Below are 11,503 nucleotides of genomic sequence, written 5' to 3'. Positions count from 1 at the left end.
TAATCAAGTATAAAATGTTGCATCGGATTATTGCGTTAAAACCGTCCGTTCGGGCATCGGCAAACATGCCTGATGCGCTGCAGCACCGCGGTATACCTGAAGATATTATTGTATTGCACCCGTGGAGCGCTGAAGGCGCTACACGTGTAACTCACCCACAGACCACTCGAGTAGAACGATCGACAAAATCATTTAAATAGAGTTATTTTAACTTCATTACTACATCGAGCGAATCTGCGAGCGAGCATATTACCACTCACCGCCAACGCTCTACGCTCTCTCTCTCCATATTTTCATTAACCCTCAGATCCGTCACAATATGTCCCAAATACCTATGTACAACATTTAGAGCTACCCCATCCAGCACAACAGGTGGTACATGGCTGAAGTACGTTTACCTGCATTAAACATGAGAATTTCGCTCTGATGCCATGAACCCTCACGTATAACTCACAATAGGATAGCGTCTCCCTTAGAGCACTTATCGAGGTGCGTATAACTTGCTAATTATGGGAGTAAGGTCGTGAAATGAAAATATGCAGAACAATCTTTTTTTCAAATCAATTTTTTTTTACCGGCTCATTTAGGACCTAGCAGAATCACCAGTGTTGTAGTTCTACTGAGCTGCGACATAATGCTGAGTTGGGTCCTTTTTGCTGGCACAGTACACGCAAATCTACACTCCACACAATATAACACTCCACATCAAGTATAGACTAGTTTGTTTTTCTTTATTATTATTATTATTTTTTAATTCTACTATTGTACCTTTGTTGTAAGTTTGTTTTTTTAATGTACTGTGTTTCGGCAAATAAACGAATTATCTATCTATCTGTCTATCTAATCACTTTTCAAGCCACAATAAACAAAACAATACACACGTTCACTATTTGATATTATCTCTTTTTTCAAAACCGAATGAACGCTTAAATTCTATTATAAAAGGCGCGCGGCGTATACACAAACAAGCCGCTCTGCTATTTTTGTATGGAATTACTTTAATTTGTTTTTTTATAGTGCTAAGTAACGGGACGTAAACGTCGTGCGCCTGTCGCAAAGATCTGAGAGGCTATGCTACTGCGCCTCTCACTCTGAGACACAAGTTGTCAAGTTCCATGTGCCTGTAATTTCACTAGTACCCCTACCTAGAAATAAGTAAGATAAGGCAGTACTTTCTTGGACGAACTTTTTCACAGGGAGTTCTATTGCTACTTGTCTTGTTATCCTATGGTACAGACAGCGCTTTTCAGCAATACGTCTGCAAATTAAGCCACGGAACGACCCAGCAGACTTTACGGATTTTTCTGTGCTTTTTCCCTTAATTTTTTCATATTATGTTTTGCTATCTATAGATACAAATAAAATAATAATGTGACAACCCTATACTCGAACAAGCGAGAGTTGCACTATATAACTTATTATACTATAATTTTATGATCCTAGAATCCGGGATCATCGTTGTAAGAAACAAAAGATTTCGCTTTCTTACCGAAGTCACTGTCTTCATCGCCACCACTTTAGCTTCCTTATTCTCACAGTCATCTAATTTTAAACATTTTGAAGATTTTGAATTGTCTTTTGGTGCACATGATTTCCAATCTAGCACAGAGCAGACAGCATTATTATTTGGGTTTGCTTTTTTACACTCTTCGACAGGGTCAGGTTTGTTTACTTCAATTTTACTGGATTGTTTTTCTTCGCGATCTTTATTTTTATCTTTATTCGGCATTTTTGAAAGATGATCTAATGTACGGAATTCAGCTTTATTGCGTGGTATTGCGTAACATTAGATGAACGCGAATATTTCCATGTTTGATTGAATTATTCCTTATTTTACAAATACATTTTGATCAACAGGTTTATAACGTTCTGATTTTTTTTGCCTTTTTTGGCATTCTTTTTTTTTTGTAGGAAATTTAGAAGAGATCAATAACTTTTTTATTCATGGCTTTCGCGATTAGGTTTTCAGCCACTGACAAAGTTTTAGAGTTTTGCTTAGAGAATAGAAAAAGTATACAGGCTAAGCACTTTTGACTTTGAAACGGGAAAATTTGTAACGAGATCAAGTTCACGCTTAGACTCGTCTGAGTATTGACTTAAAAATCAGCCTAATGTAGTCCACTGCTGGACATAAGCCTCCCTAAGTGTACTCCATAGTGCCCGATCACCCGTTTTCCGCATCCAACCACTACTCGCGGCCTACTTCAGATCTTCGATCCATCTTGCACGGGGACGTCCTGCGTTATGTTTGCCGAGACGTGGTCTCCACTCGAGAACCCGTCTACTCCATCGCTCATCGATTCTGCGACAAATGTAGCCAGCCCACTGCCACTTCAGCTTGTTACATTTCTGGATGATATCCACAACTTTAGTTTTGTTATATATTAGCCAGATAACTTCGTTCCGAACTTTGTTCCTTAACGAGATACCTTGCATAGACCTTTCCATAAATCGCTGAGTGACGTGTAGTCTGTGAGCCAATTTGACCGTCATATTCCATGTCTCGGCTCCGTAAGTCATGACGCATTGGTTGTAAGCCTCGGTCGTCAGGCACTGCGGGAATGGTGACGAGAAGACATGACGTAGTTTCCCAAATGCTGCCCAACCCAGCTGCATTCCTCTAGCTATTTCACGCTCGAAGTTGTCTCTGCCTAGTTACAGGATTTGCCCGAGATAGATATATTCTCAGTCAACTTCGGGCGTTTCGCCATTAATCGAAATCGGCTTCGGGATGACGAGCTCATTGAACGAAATGTACCGCCAATCGACTTGGGTCCGCTGCAAGGATTCCAGAACAGCCCAGGTTTCGATAGAATCGAATGGTCTGTCGTAGTCCACAAATGCTAGACACGGTCGCTGATTATAGTCTTCGGACTTCTGTACAATGTGCCTAACAGTGTGTATATGGCCCATGCCTATAGCTTTTTCGACCTGCCTGGTCCGGTGGCTGGAAAGCGTCAAATTTTCCGGCAAGACGTTTTTTGAGGACTCTCGAAAACAACTTATTAACGTGGCTCAGGATTGTGGCGCGATAGGTCTGTGGTTTTGTCTCCTTTCTTGAAATACAAAGCAACCGTTCCACGCTTCTGCTTCACCCCTCCGGGGTAGCCCCATTGGCTATGACGGCGTTGAATAGCTCCTTGAGCTTTCTGAGCACTAGGTCTCTCGTCCTGCCCTGAGAAGCTCAAAGGTTCCATCCATCTTCGCCGGGAGCCTTCCCATTATTAAGCTGTTTAAGAGCCGTCCTAATTTCGTCTTCGTCCACTTCTGGCAGATCGTCTCAGTATTATGTCGTCAGAGTATTGGCTTAGAGGGTGGAAAATTCGTTCTTATGCCGAACCATCAAATTGTGGAACCAACTCCCGGCGCATGTATTCCCTCCCCTCTATAACATCGGGTCCTTCAAACGTAGTGTGAAGAAGCATTTGGCCAGACCGGCAAAATGATAGTGACGGAGTGAAGATATTTGTGTTTTCCATCCGTTACTCTCATCTCTGGACTGTATTCGCACTTTCCATCAGGCGCGGTGCAGTCATTTTGCCGAGTCGCAATAAAAAAAAAAAAAAAAAAAAAAATTGGTTGCTTTATTTTTTCCCGTACTCTAACATCAGACGAGACAGAGAGATTGAGATGAATAGAGTGAATGTGTGTGTGTGTGTGAAAGAGAGAGAGAAGAGATCGAAGGAAACTACATAAATACACAATCGCTAAGGCGTCTAAGCCATATTGTCAGATCTTAGGGTCATATTCCAGAACTCTACTCAATGTTCAAATCAGGACTTGAGTATGATTTCAAGCACTGGAAGTACGACCCTAATGGCAAGGACTTGAGTATGAATTCTAGTGCTTTAAAATCAGTCGTGACTTGAGCATTGAGTAGAGTTCTGGAATATGACTGATTAGTAAGTAAAAACGATTTCACTATAATATCCCAAAATATAAGAAGTATATATTGCAACTTTGATGATTTGTTAATTACTTTATCAACTTTAAATTTCGACCCGGATGTAATTGTCCTAACTGAATGTAGACTAGACCACGACAAACCAATACCTCAGTTGCCCAAATACCAGGCATACTTCACTAAGAATAAGTTAAACCAGAATGATGGTGTAGTTGTGTATGTAAAGAGTGGATTAAATCATAAAATAAAGGAAATAAAACTAGCCCAGGCATCTTGCCTAGAACTTAGCATATTGAATAACACTATTTTTTGCATCTACCGCTCACCTTCAAACACCAATGCAGAAAGTTTTATAGACTCTTTAAATTCTCACTTAGATACTTTAAGTACAGCTAAGACCAGTATTATAATAACTGGCGACATAAATATTAACATTGCGTCTAAACCTGTAGAGCCACCGCATGAATTGAAAAACAGAAGTAGTTATTTGAATATGTTGTCTTTGTATGGCATTCTGGCTGGTCATACAATACCAACTAGAGAAAAGAATTGCTTGGATCACTTCATGCTAAAAATCAACAAAATTAAATACAGAGCATCTATTGCTGTAATTGAAACGACTATTACTGATCATCATACAACATTTCTATCCATCACAAAAATGAAAAACCATGTAATTCCAAACAAAACCAGAACAATAATTAATTATGAGGAAGCCTTAAAAAGTCTAGAAAACGAAAACATTGCAGAATTGCTATTTTGTCATGACCCTCAAGTTGTAAGCGATAAATTAATTTATAAGCTGTCCAAATCGTTAAATGAAAATACAACTATCGTTAATATTCCAAAAAAATCTCGCATTATAAAACCGTGGATCACACCTGGTATCCTAAGATGTATAAAACATAGAAATAAACTGCAAAAAATGGCACGGTCGGACCCTTTCAATGTCATGAGTAAAATAGTTTACACCAGGTATAGAAACTATTGCAATAACTTAATAAAAAAACTTAAAAGAAATTTTGAAAGAGAATTATTAGCTAAATCTGCTAATAATAATAAATTGTTATGGAAAAACATTAAAACTATTACATACGCTAATAAATTAAATACTACCAACACTGAATTATTTAATTTAAAATCGTCTCCAACAACTTCTGCAAACTTTATAAATGACTTTTTTGCAAACATTGGTAAAGAACTGGCTCAAAAAATTCAAAATCCTACTGAATCGAAACTATACATTCAAAACATGTCAACTCAGCGTAACTCTTTTGTTCTATTACAAACTGATTACGACGAGGTGCATAGCATACTAATGAATTTAAAATCAGACAGTTCACCAGGGTGGGATAATATCCCAACCAGTTTTCTAAAATTCGCAAAGTCGGAAGTCATTCCTATTGTGACACATCTTGCTAATCTCTGTTTCGAAAAAGGTATCTTCCCAACGTCACTGAAAAAGTCGATCATAACCCCTGTGTACAAGGATGGCGACAGAGATAGTGTCAGTAATTATAGGCCTATTTCTGTATTGCCAGCAATTTCAAAAATTCTAGAAAAACTTATAAATACAAGATTGCTTAAATTTCTTGAAAAATTTAAAATGTTTTCCTCTTCCCAATTTGGATTTCGACAAGGGAAATCAACCGAAGACGCAATATCTGCTCTAAGTTCGGTAGTTGCAGAACACCTGGACAAACATAAAAAATGCATGTCGGTATTCCTGGATTTAAAAAAAGCTTTTGACACTGTCTCTGTCCCCATTCTTGTGCAAAAACTCGAAAAGATCGGTATAAGAGGAACACCACTTTGTCTTCTCAAGGATTACTTAAATGATAGAAAACAAAAAGTAAAATTAGGAAGTTACGTAAGTGAAGATGCAGAGGTGTCTTTCGGTGTGCCTCAAGGAAGTGTTCTTGGACCAACACTGTTCCTAATTTACATCAACGATCTATGTAAAATGCATATTACTAATGCAAAGATATTTTCGTACGCCGATGACACCGCTGTATTCTTCACTGCTGAAACATGGGAAGCTGTCATGTATGCTGCCGAACAGGGATTGGAGCAGATAGGAAGGTGGCTACAAAATAACTACCTCACCCTAAACACTGCAAAAACAAACTACATATGTTACAGCATATACAACGACACACAACCTGGAGAACACTTTAAAATTAAATTGCACTCCTGTTCTGACACAAGAACAAGAGCAAGCTGTGGTTGCCCCATCCTCCAGAAAGTTACGCAAACTAAATATTTAGGAGTCATTATGGACCAGCGACTCTCTTGGTATCCACACCTTGAACATGTTGTTCGTAGAATTAGGAAGTTAGTATGGATTTTTAAATCACTAAGACATGTCGTGCCAATAGTTACTGGGTCACATCAAGGTTCTTCCAGAGATCTACTTAAAGAAATATATATATCTTTAGTACAAGCTATTTTGGTGTATTGCATACCTGTCTGGGGTGGGGCTGCAAAAACAAGATTTATCGAAGTTGAACGTGCTCAACGCATCTTAATTAAGGTCATGTACTTTAAAAATATGAGATTTTCTACTGAAAAATTATATAGCCTGTGTGGACTTCCCTCGGTAAGGAAATTGTATATTATTAACACAGTTTTAAAAAAACATAAAAGTTTAGCATATGATAGTAGTGTCGCAAATAAAAGAAGGCAGGATCTTTTAATTCGAATTCCTAGTACCAACACTGTATTTGCAGATAGGCAATATGACAAGCGTGCTGTAAATCTTTACAATGTTTTAAATAGTGAACTGAAAATTTACAGTAAGCTGTATTATGAGTGCAAGAAAATTGTACAAAATTGGCTTGCAGAAAAAACATACACAGAAGTTGAAGCACTGCTGGATCCCTGATATTAAATAAACAAATACGCACTCTCTCTTTCTCTCACACACACTCACACACACACACACACACACACACACACACTCACACACACACACACACACACACACACACACACACACAAACACACACTAATAGAAAATATATATATATATATATGTATTGTAAGGAAATTTGTATACCTAGTTAGTAATATTAATATATTAATAAGTACTATTCTTTTACTTTGTTAAGTTAGTTAATTATGTATATACTGGTTGTTTTGAAACGTGTAGTTAAGAAAGAGCGGAGTCTCCTGACACAGGCTATGCTTAAAAGGAGGCTCCAGCCCTTATTGTTTAAGAAACCATGTTTTAAGATAAATAAAGATTATTATTATTATTATTATTATTATTATGACCCTAGGATTTTAATTTTTCATTCAATAATTTTTTTATGGCAAAGCCAAATTTTCATTATGAAATCCAGATCGTGAGTTAACTTACTTGTTTTTCTTGTGGAATGAAAATGTTCTGAATAAATTTATAAAAATTAGTATTTATCCTTTTTGGTTTTTTCTCTTTTTGTGATACTAAGAAACGGGACGAACAAGTCGTGGGCTTGATTAAGCCATACGCCAACAGCACATGCAGTGCCACTAGCCTTAAGTCGTAAAGATCTGAGTGACACAAGTCTTATGTGCCTGTAATTTCATCAGAACCCTTCAAACCGGAACGCAGTAATGCTCACATTACCACTTAAAGGCAGAAATAGTTAAGGCGGCAGTACTTCCCTGGACAAACTCTTTCACAAGGCTCTCTACGGATTTAAAGAGAAATGTGACAATTGGCTGTATGGTTTTAAACTTTTGCCTTAACGGAAAGAATGTAAAAACAACAACAACGTGACAATTGGCAATCTCGACTAAATATATTTTTTATATTTAAACCAACCAGTTCAAGTAACCCCCTCAACAGTTCTGCATATATATTCAGAGTTCATCACATGTTTGCTTTCAGCCGCAGATGAAACGATCCCATTAAAAAACTCTGCAAATAGCAAAATTTCCTCTCCCCCGTGGTGGGATTCGGAATGTTCTGTGTCAGTCAAGGAAAGAAATCGGGCAGAACTTGAATTCACATGTGACTTATCCTTTGAAAATTATTTAACTTTCCAAAAGATTTCCGCTCACACGAGAAGATTTCTGAGCAAAAAGAAATTTCAAGGATGGCGTGCATTCTGCGAATCTCTGGAACCCCGCACCCACCCGTCTACAGTCTGGAAGAGAATAAAATCCTTTCGCAGATCTCAGACTGATCTCAACAACACCTCGTCTAACGACCCGACACCCTGGCTTGTGGATTTTATTACAAAATTATCCCCCCCTTTTGTTCCTTCAGAAGCTCCTACCGTTATAAACACCTCCTTGTCATCTCCTGACAGTATGAATGCCCCCTTCTCTTTTGAAGAACTAAGCTGTGCTTTGGACCATTTAAGGGATTCGGCGCCGGGTGCGGACGGCATTCCCTATTCGTTTATTACCAGGTCCTCTAATCCTACCAAAATTTTTTTTTTGAATATTATAAACACAATTTTTGAATCTGGCATAGTCCCTATTTCATGGAAAACCCAAATTATCATTCCAATCATAAAACCTGGGAAAGACCCATCTAATGCAAACTCGTATCGACCTATCGCCCTATCATCTGTTTTAGCTAAAATCATGGAACACCTAATAAAAAACCGTCTGGAATGGATAGTAGAGAGCAAGGGATTGTTACCCAGAAGCCAGTTTGGCTTCCGAAAAGGCATGGGCACTATGGACAGCCTAAGCATTTTTTCATCAGATGTTCGACTAGCTCTCTCCGAGGGAAAACACGTCATAGGTGTGTTCTTAGACATAACATCAGCTTATGATAACGTGAATCTTCCACTACTCTGGCAGAAGATGCTCAATCTGTGTATTCCTGTGAAGATGATCAATGTCATTTACAACATGTTTATGGGTCGCTCTATCGCAGTGCGTGTTAACGGTTCCACAACCCCCTCCCGTATGGTCTGGAACGGCTTGCCTCAAGGTTCCGTTCTTAGCCCTCTCCTTTTCAGCTTGTACACGTCTGACCTCGGCACTTCAGTCAATTGCTTCTGCAAAATCTTGCAATATGCAGACGATATCGCCCTGTACGCTTGTTCCAAATCTTTTTCAGATACTGAAAGACGCCTCAACTCTGCCCTTTTTTACCTAGACTCTTGGCTTACCGATCACGGCCTCTCTCTTTCAGCTAACAAAAGCACAGCTGTCGTTTTTTCCCGCAAGAGACGCCTCCCTGAAACTGAAATACATGTTAATGGGGAAATCATAGAACTGAGGGAAAAAGTAAAATTTTTAGGCATTATTTTGGACTCAAAATTATCTGGCATCCATCACCTCAACTATATTTGTCAAAAAGCTGAAAAAAGCATAAATGTCCTACGTGCACTTTCTGGTGTTCGTTGGGGATCACATCCGTATAACCAAAAGCTCCTGTACAACGCAATCATTAGAAGTCATTTTGATTATGGCGGCTTCCTTCTGGAACCATACAACAAAATAGCCTTGGCTAAGATGGACAGAATCCAGGCAAGATGCCTGAGAATAATCACAGGTACCATGAAATCCTCACCAACAAACGCTCTTCAAGTCGAATGTCTGGAGCCCCCTCTACATCTACGTAGACAATTCCTTGCTAATAGATTCCTCTTCAAGATCTTTCAATATTCTTCTCACCCTTTGCTTCCCGTATTGCAATCCTTGTCGGAGATTATCCCTTCCTCCAATTATTGGTCACACAAGAAACCCCCCCTTCTTATCAACAGTTTTAACAAAATTTCCAATCTCCCATTCCCTATTTACCAAAATTATATGAACCCGTTGTTTGAAACTGATTTTAAATGTTTAACGTTTCGCCCAACAGTCTATCTTAGTTTTGGCATCATGAAAGATACCCCTGGAGCAAACCAAGTCTTCAACGGTATAGTTAAGAGAGAATGGCATGACTGGACTACTGTTTTTACCGACGCTTCAAAATTACACGAACATGGCGACTTGGGAGCCGCGGTTTGGTTCCCCAAGTTCAATGTCGTACTCAGTTTTAAATCCCCCTATCTGAATTCGGTCTTTTCGGGAGAGGCAATTGCAATACTCGAAGCCATTTTATATATTGAGTCCCATAAAATTAATAAATGTTTGGTTTTCTCAGACTCACTAAGTTGCCTCCAAGACATTATTAAGCTACCGTTTCATTCCAAAGACAATTTCTCCATCACCCTCCAAATTAAGGAAGCTCTGTACCGATGTCATTGTGCGGGAATTGAGGTAACTCTGGCCTGGATTCCCGGTCACAGTGGGATTAGTGGCAACGAAGCAGTAGACGCCTTTGCAAAGGATGCGACAAGAATTGGCGTATGCAAATACTGTAAGTGCTTTCCCAGAGATCTGCTCGCCATGACCAAACCCCAAATGCTAGCCTCCTGGTCGGTCCTTTGGCAGGAATCACGACAAACTGTTGGTAGACACTATGGTAATCTCCAACCAAATTTACCCACTAAACCCTGGTTTTTTAAACGTCGCGATTTGCCTAAAAACATCACTTCCACTATTATTCGTTTGCGCTTAGGCCATGTTTGCACACCTGTATTTTTGCGTAAAATCAGAGTTCGAGATCACTCTCTGTGCGAGTGCGGCCTAGAAGACGGTACCTTGGAACACATTTTTTTCAATTGTCCTAATATTGCTGTTCCACTTTATAACTTACTTTCTCCAAAATTCCCCCGCCCCATTAACATAAACAACCTCTTAACTTTAGTGTTCTCCCCCCATATTGTTACTCTATGTAAATTTATCCACTTAAATAACATATATTTATAAATATTGTTTTGCTGTTTTGTTTTACATTCTCAACTGAGTACTCCCGTAGTCCAACTTACCAACACCGGTTAATGTCCTATTAGAGCTTAGCGAAATTTTTTTTTTTTGTTTCGTTTTTTTTCTTTCAACTGTGACATTGGCAAAATCATCAGTTCTCATATTGATGGAGCCATAAAAATAAAAAGTGAAGTGATATTTAAATTATATTTTAATCTCAATGGCTGACATTGGCAAAATCATTGATTATTTCGATGGAGCCATAACATTTAAAAGAAGAAGAAGAATCTCAATGGCAACGGGTTTACTATTAAAGGCCGTTAAATAGTGAATTTTAATCTTCAGTAGGAAACTAGTTTTCAGAACATTCTATGATTACTCATGTGGTAGCTGGGAGAGTTCTGAACTACGTCATCAATGCTTTTGCTACGTTGGCCGGCCGTTACATCCTGGAGATTCCATTTGCCTATTACCTACTGGAAAAGGCTTACTACATTCCACGTTCAATGCATTGTGTATGCAAACCGTACAGGAACTTGTGATGTGTAATATATATTAAAGGTAATGCTGTACTGAAATAGTGGTTTTATTTATTTTGAGTCACATGTTTCGAGCTCTAGGAAGAACAATCCCATATCTTCATGAGTTTTGTTTATAATGCTCCTCCTTATCAGCCTCGTGGTTATGCGGGAAGGGGCGAGCGAACCCGCACAGGGCCCGTCCAAATCAGGTCCTAACCTTAGATCAGGCTGTTTGCACGTATGTCATCCGGCTCTCTGTAAGGTTAGTGCCTTTGGTAGTGTAGTAGTATTGGGGTCTGAGCCAAACGGCATCTTGGAA

General features: G+C 38.9%; 1 long non-coding RNA gene across 1 annotated transcript; it reads right to left on the bottom strand.

Annotated features, from left to right (window-relative positions):
- Positions 1 to 8,663: 8,663 nt before the first annotated feature.
- LOC113238550 lies at positions 8,664 to 9,760 on the bottom strand. The gene is made up of 3 exons (XR_003311108.1): positions 9,423 to 9,760; positions 9,234 to 9,331; positions 8,664 to 9,092 (listed from the first exon to the last, which is right to left on the bottom strand). It is a non-coding gene; the product is annotated as an uncharacterized LOC113238550 (long non-coding RNA).
- Between the last annotated feature and the right edge of the window lie 1,743 nt (positions 9,761 to 11,503).

The sequence above is a fragment of the Hyposmocoma kahamanoa genome, unplaced genomic scaffold (assembly GCF_003589595.1).
Source record: "Hyposmocoma kahamanoa isolate Upper Pololo Valley unplaced genomic scaffold, ASM358959v1 96766, whole genome shotgun sequence".
Classification (NCBI taxonomy): Eukaryota; Metazoa; Arthropoda; class Insecta; order Lepidoptera; family Cosmopterigidae; genus Hyposmocoma; species Hyposmocoma kahamanoa.
The sequence above is the reverse complement of the archived record's forward strand: the minus strand, read 5'-3'. Positions and strand labels throughout refer to the sequence as shown.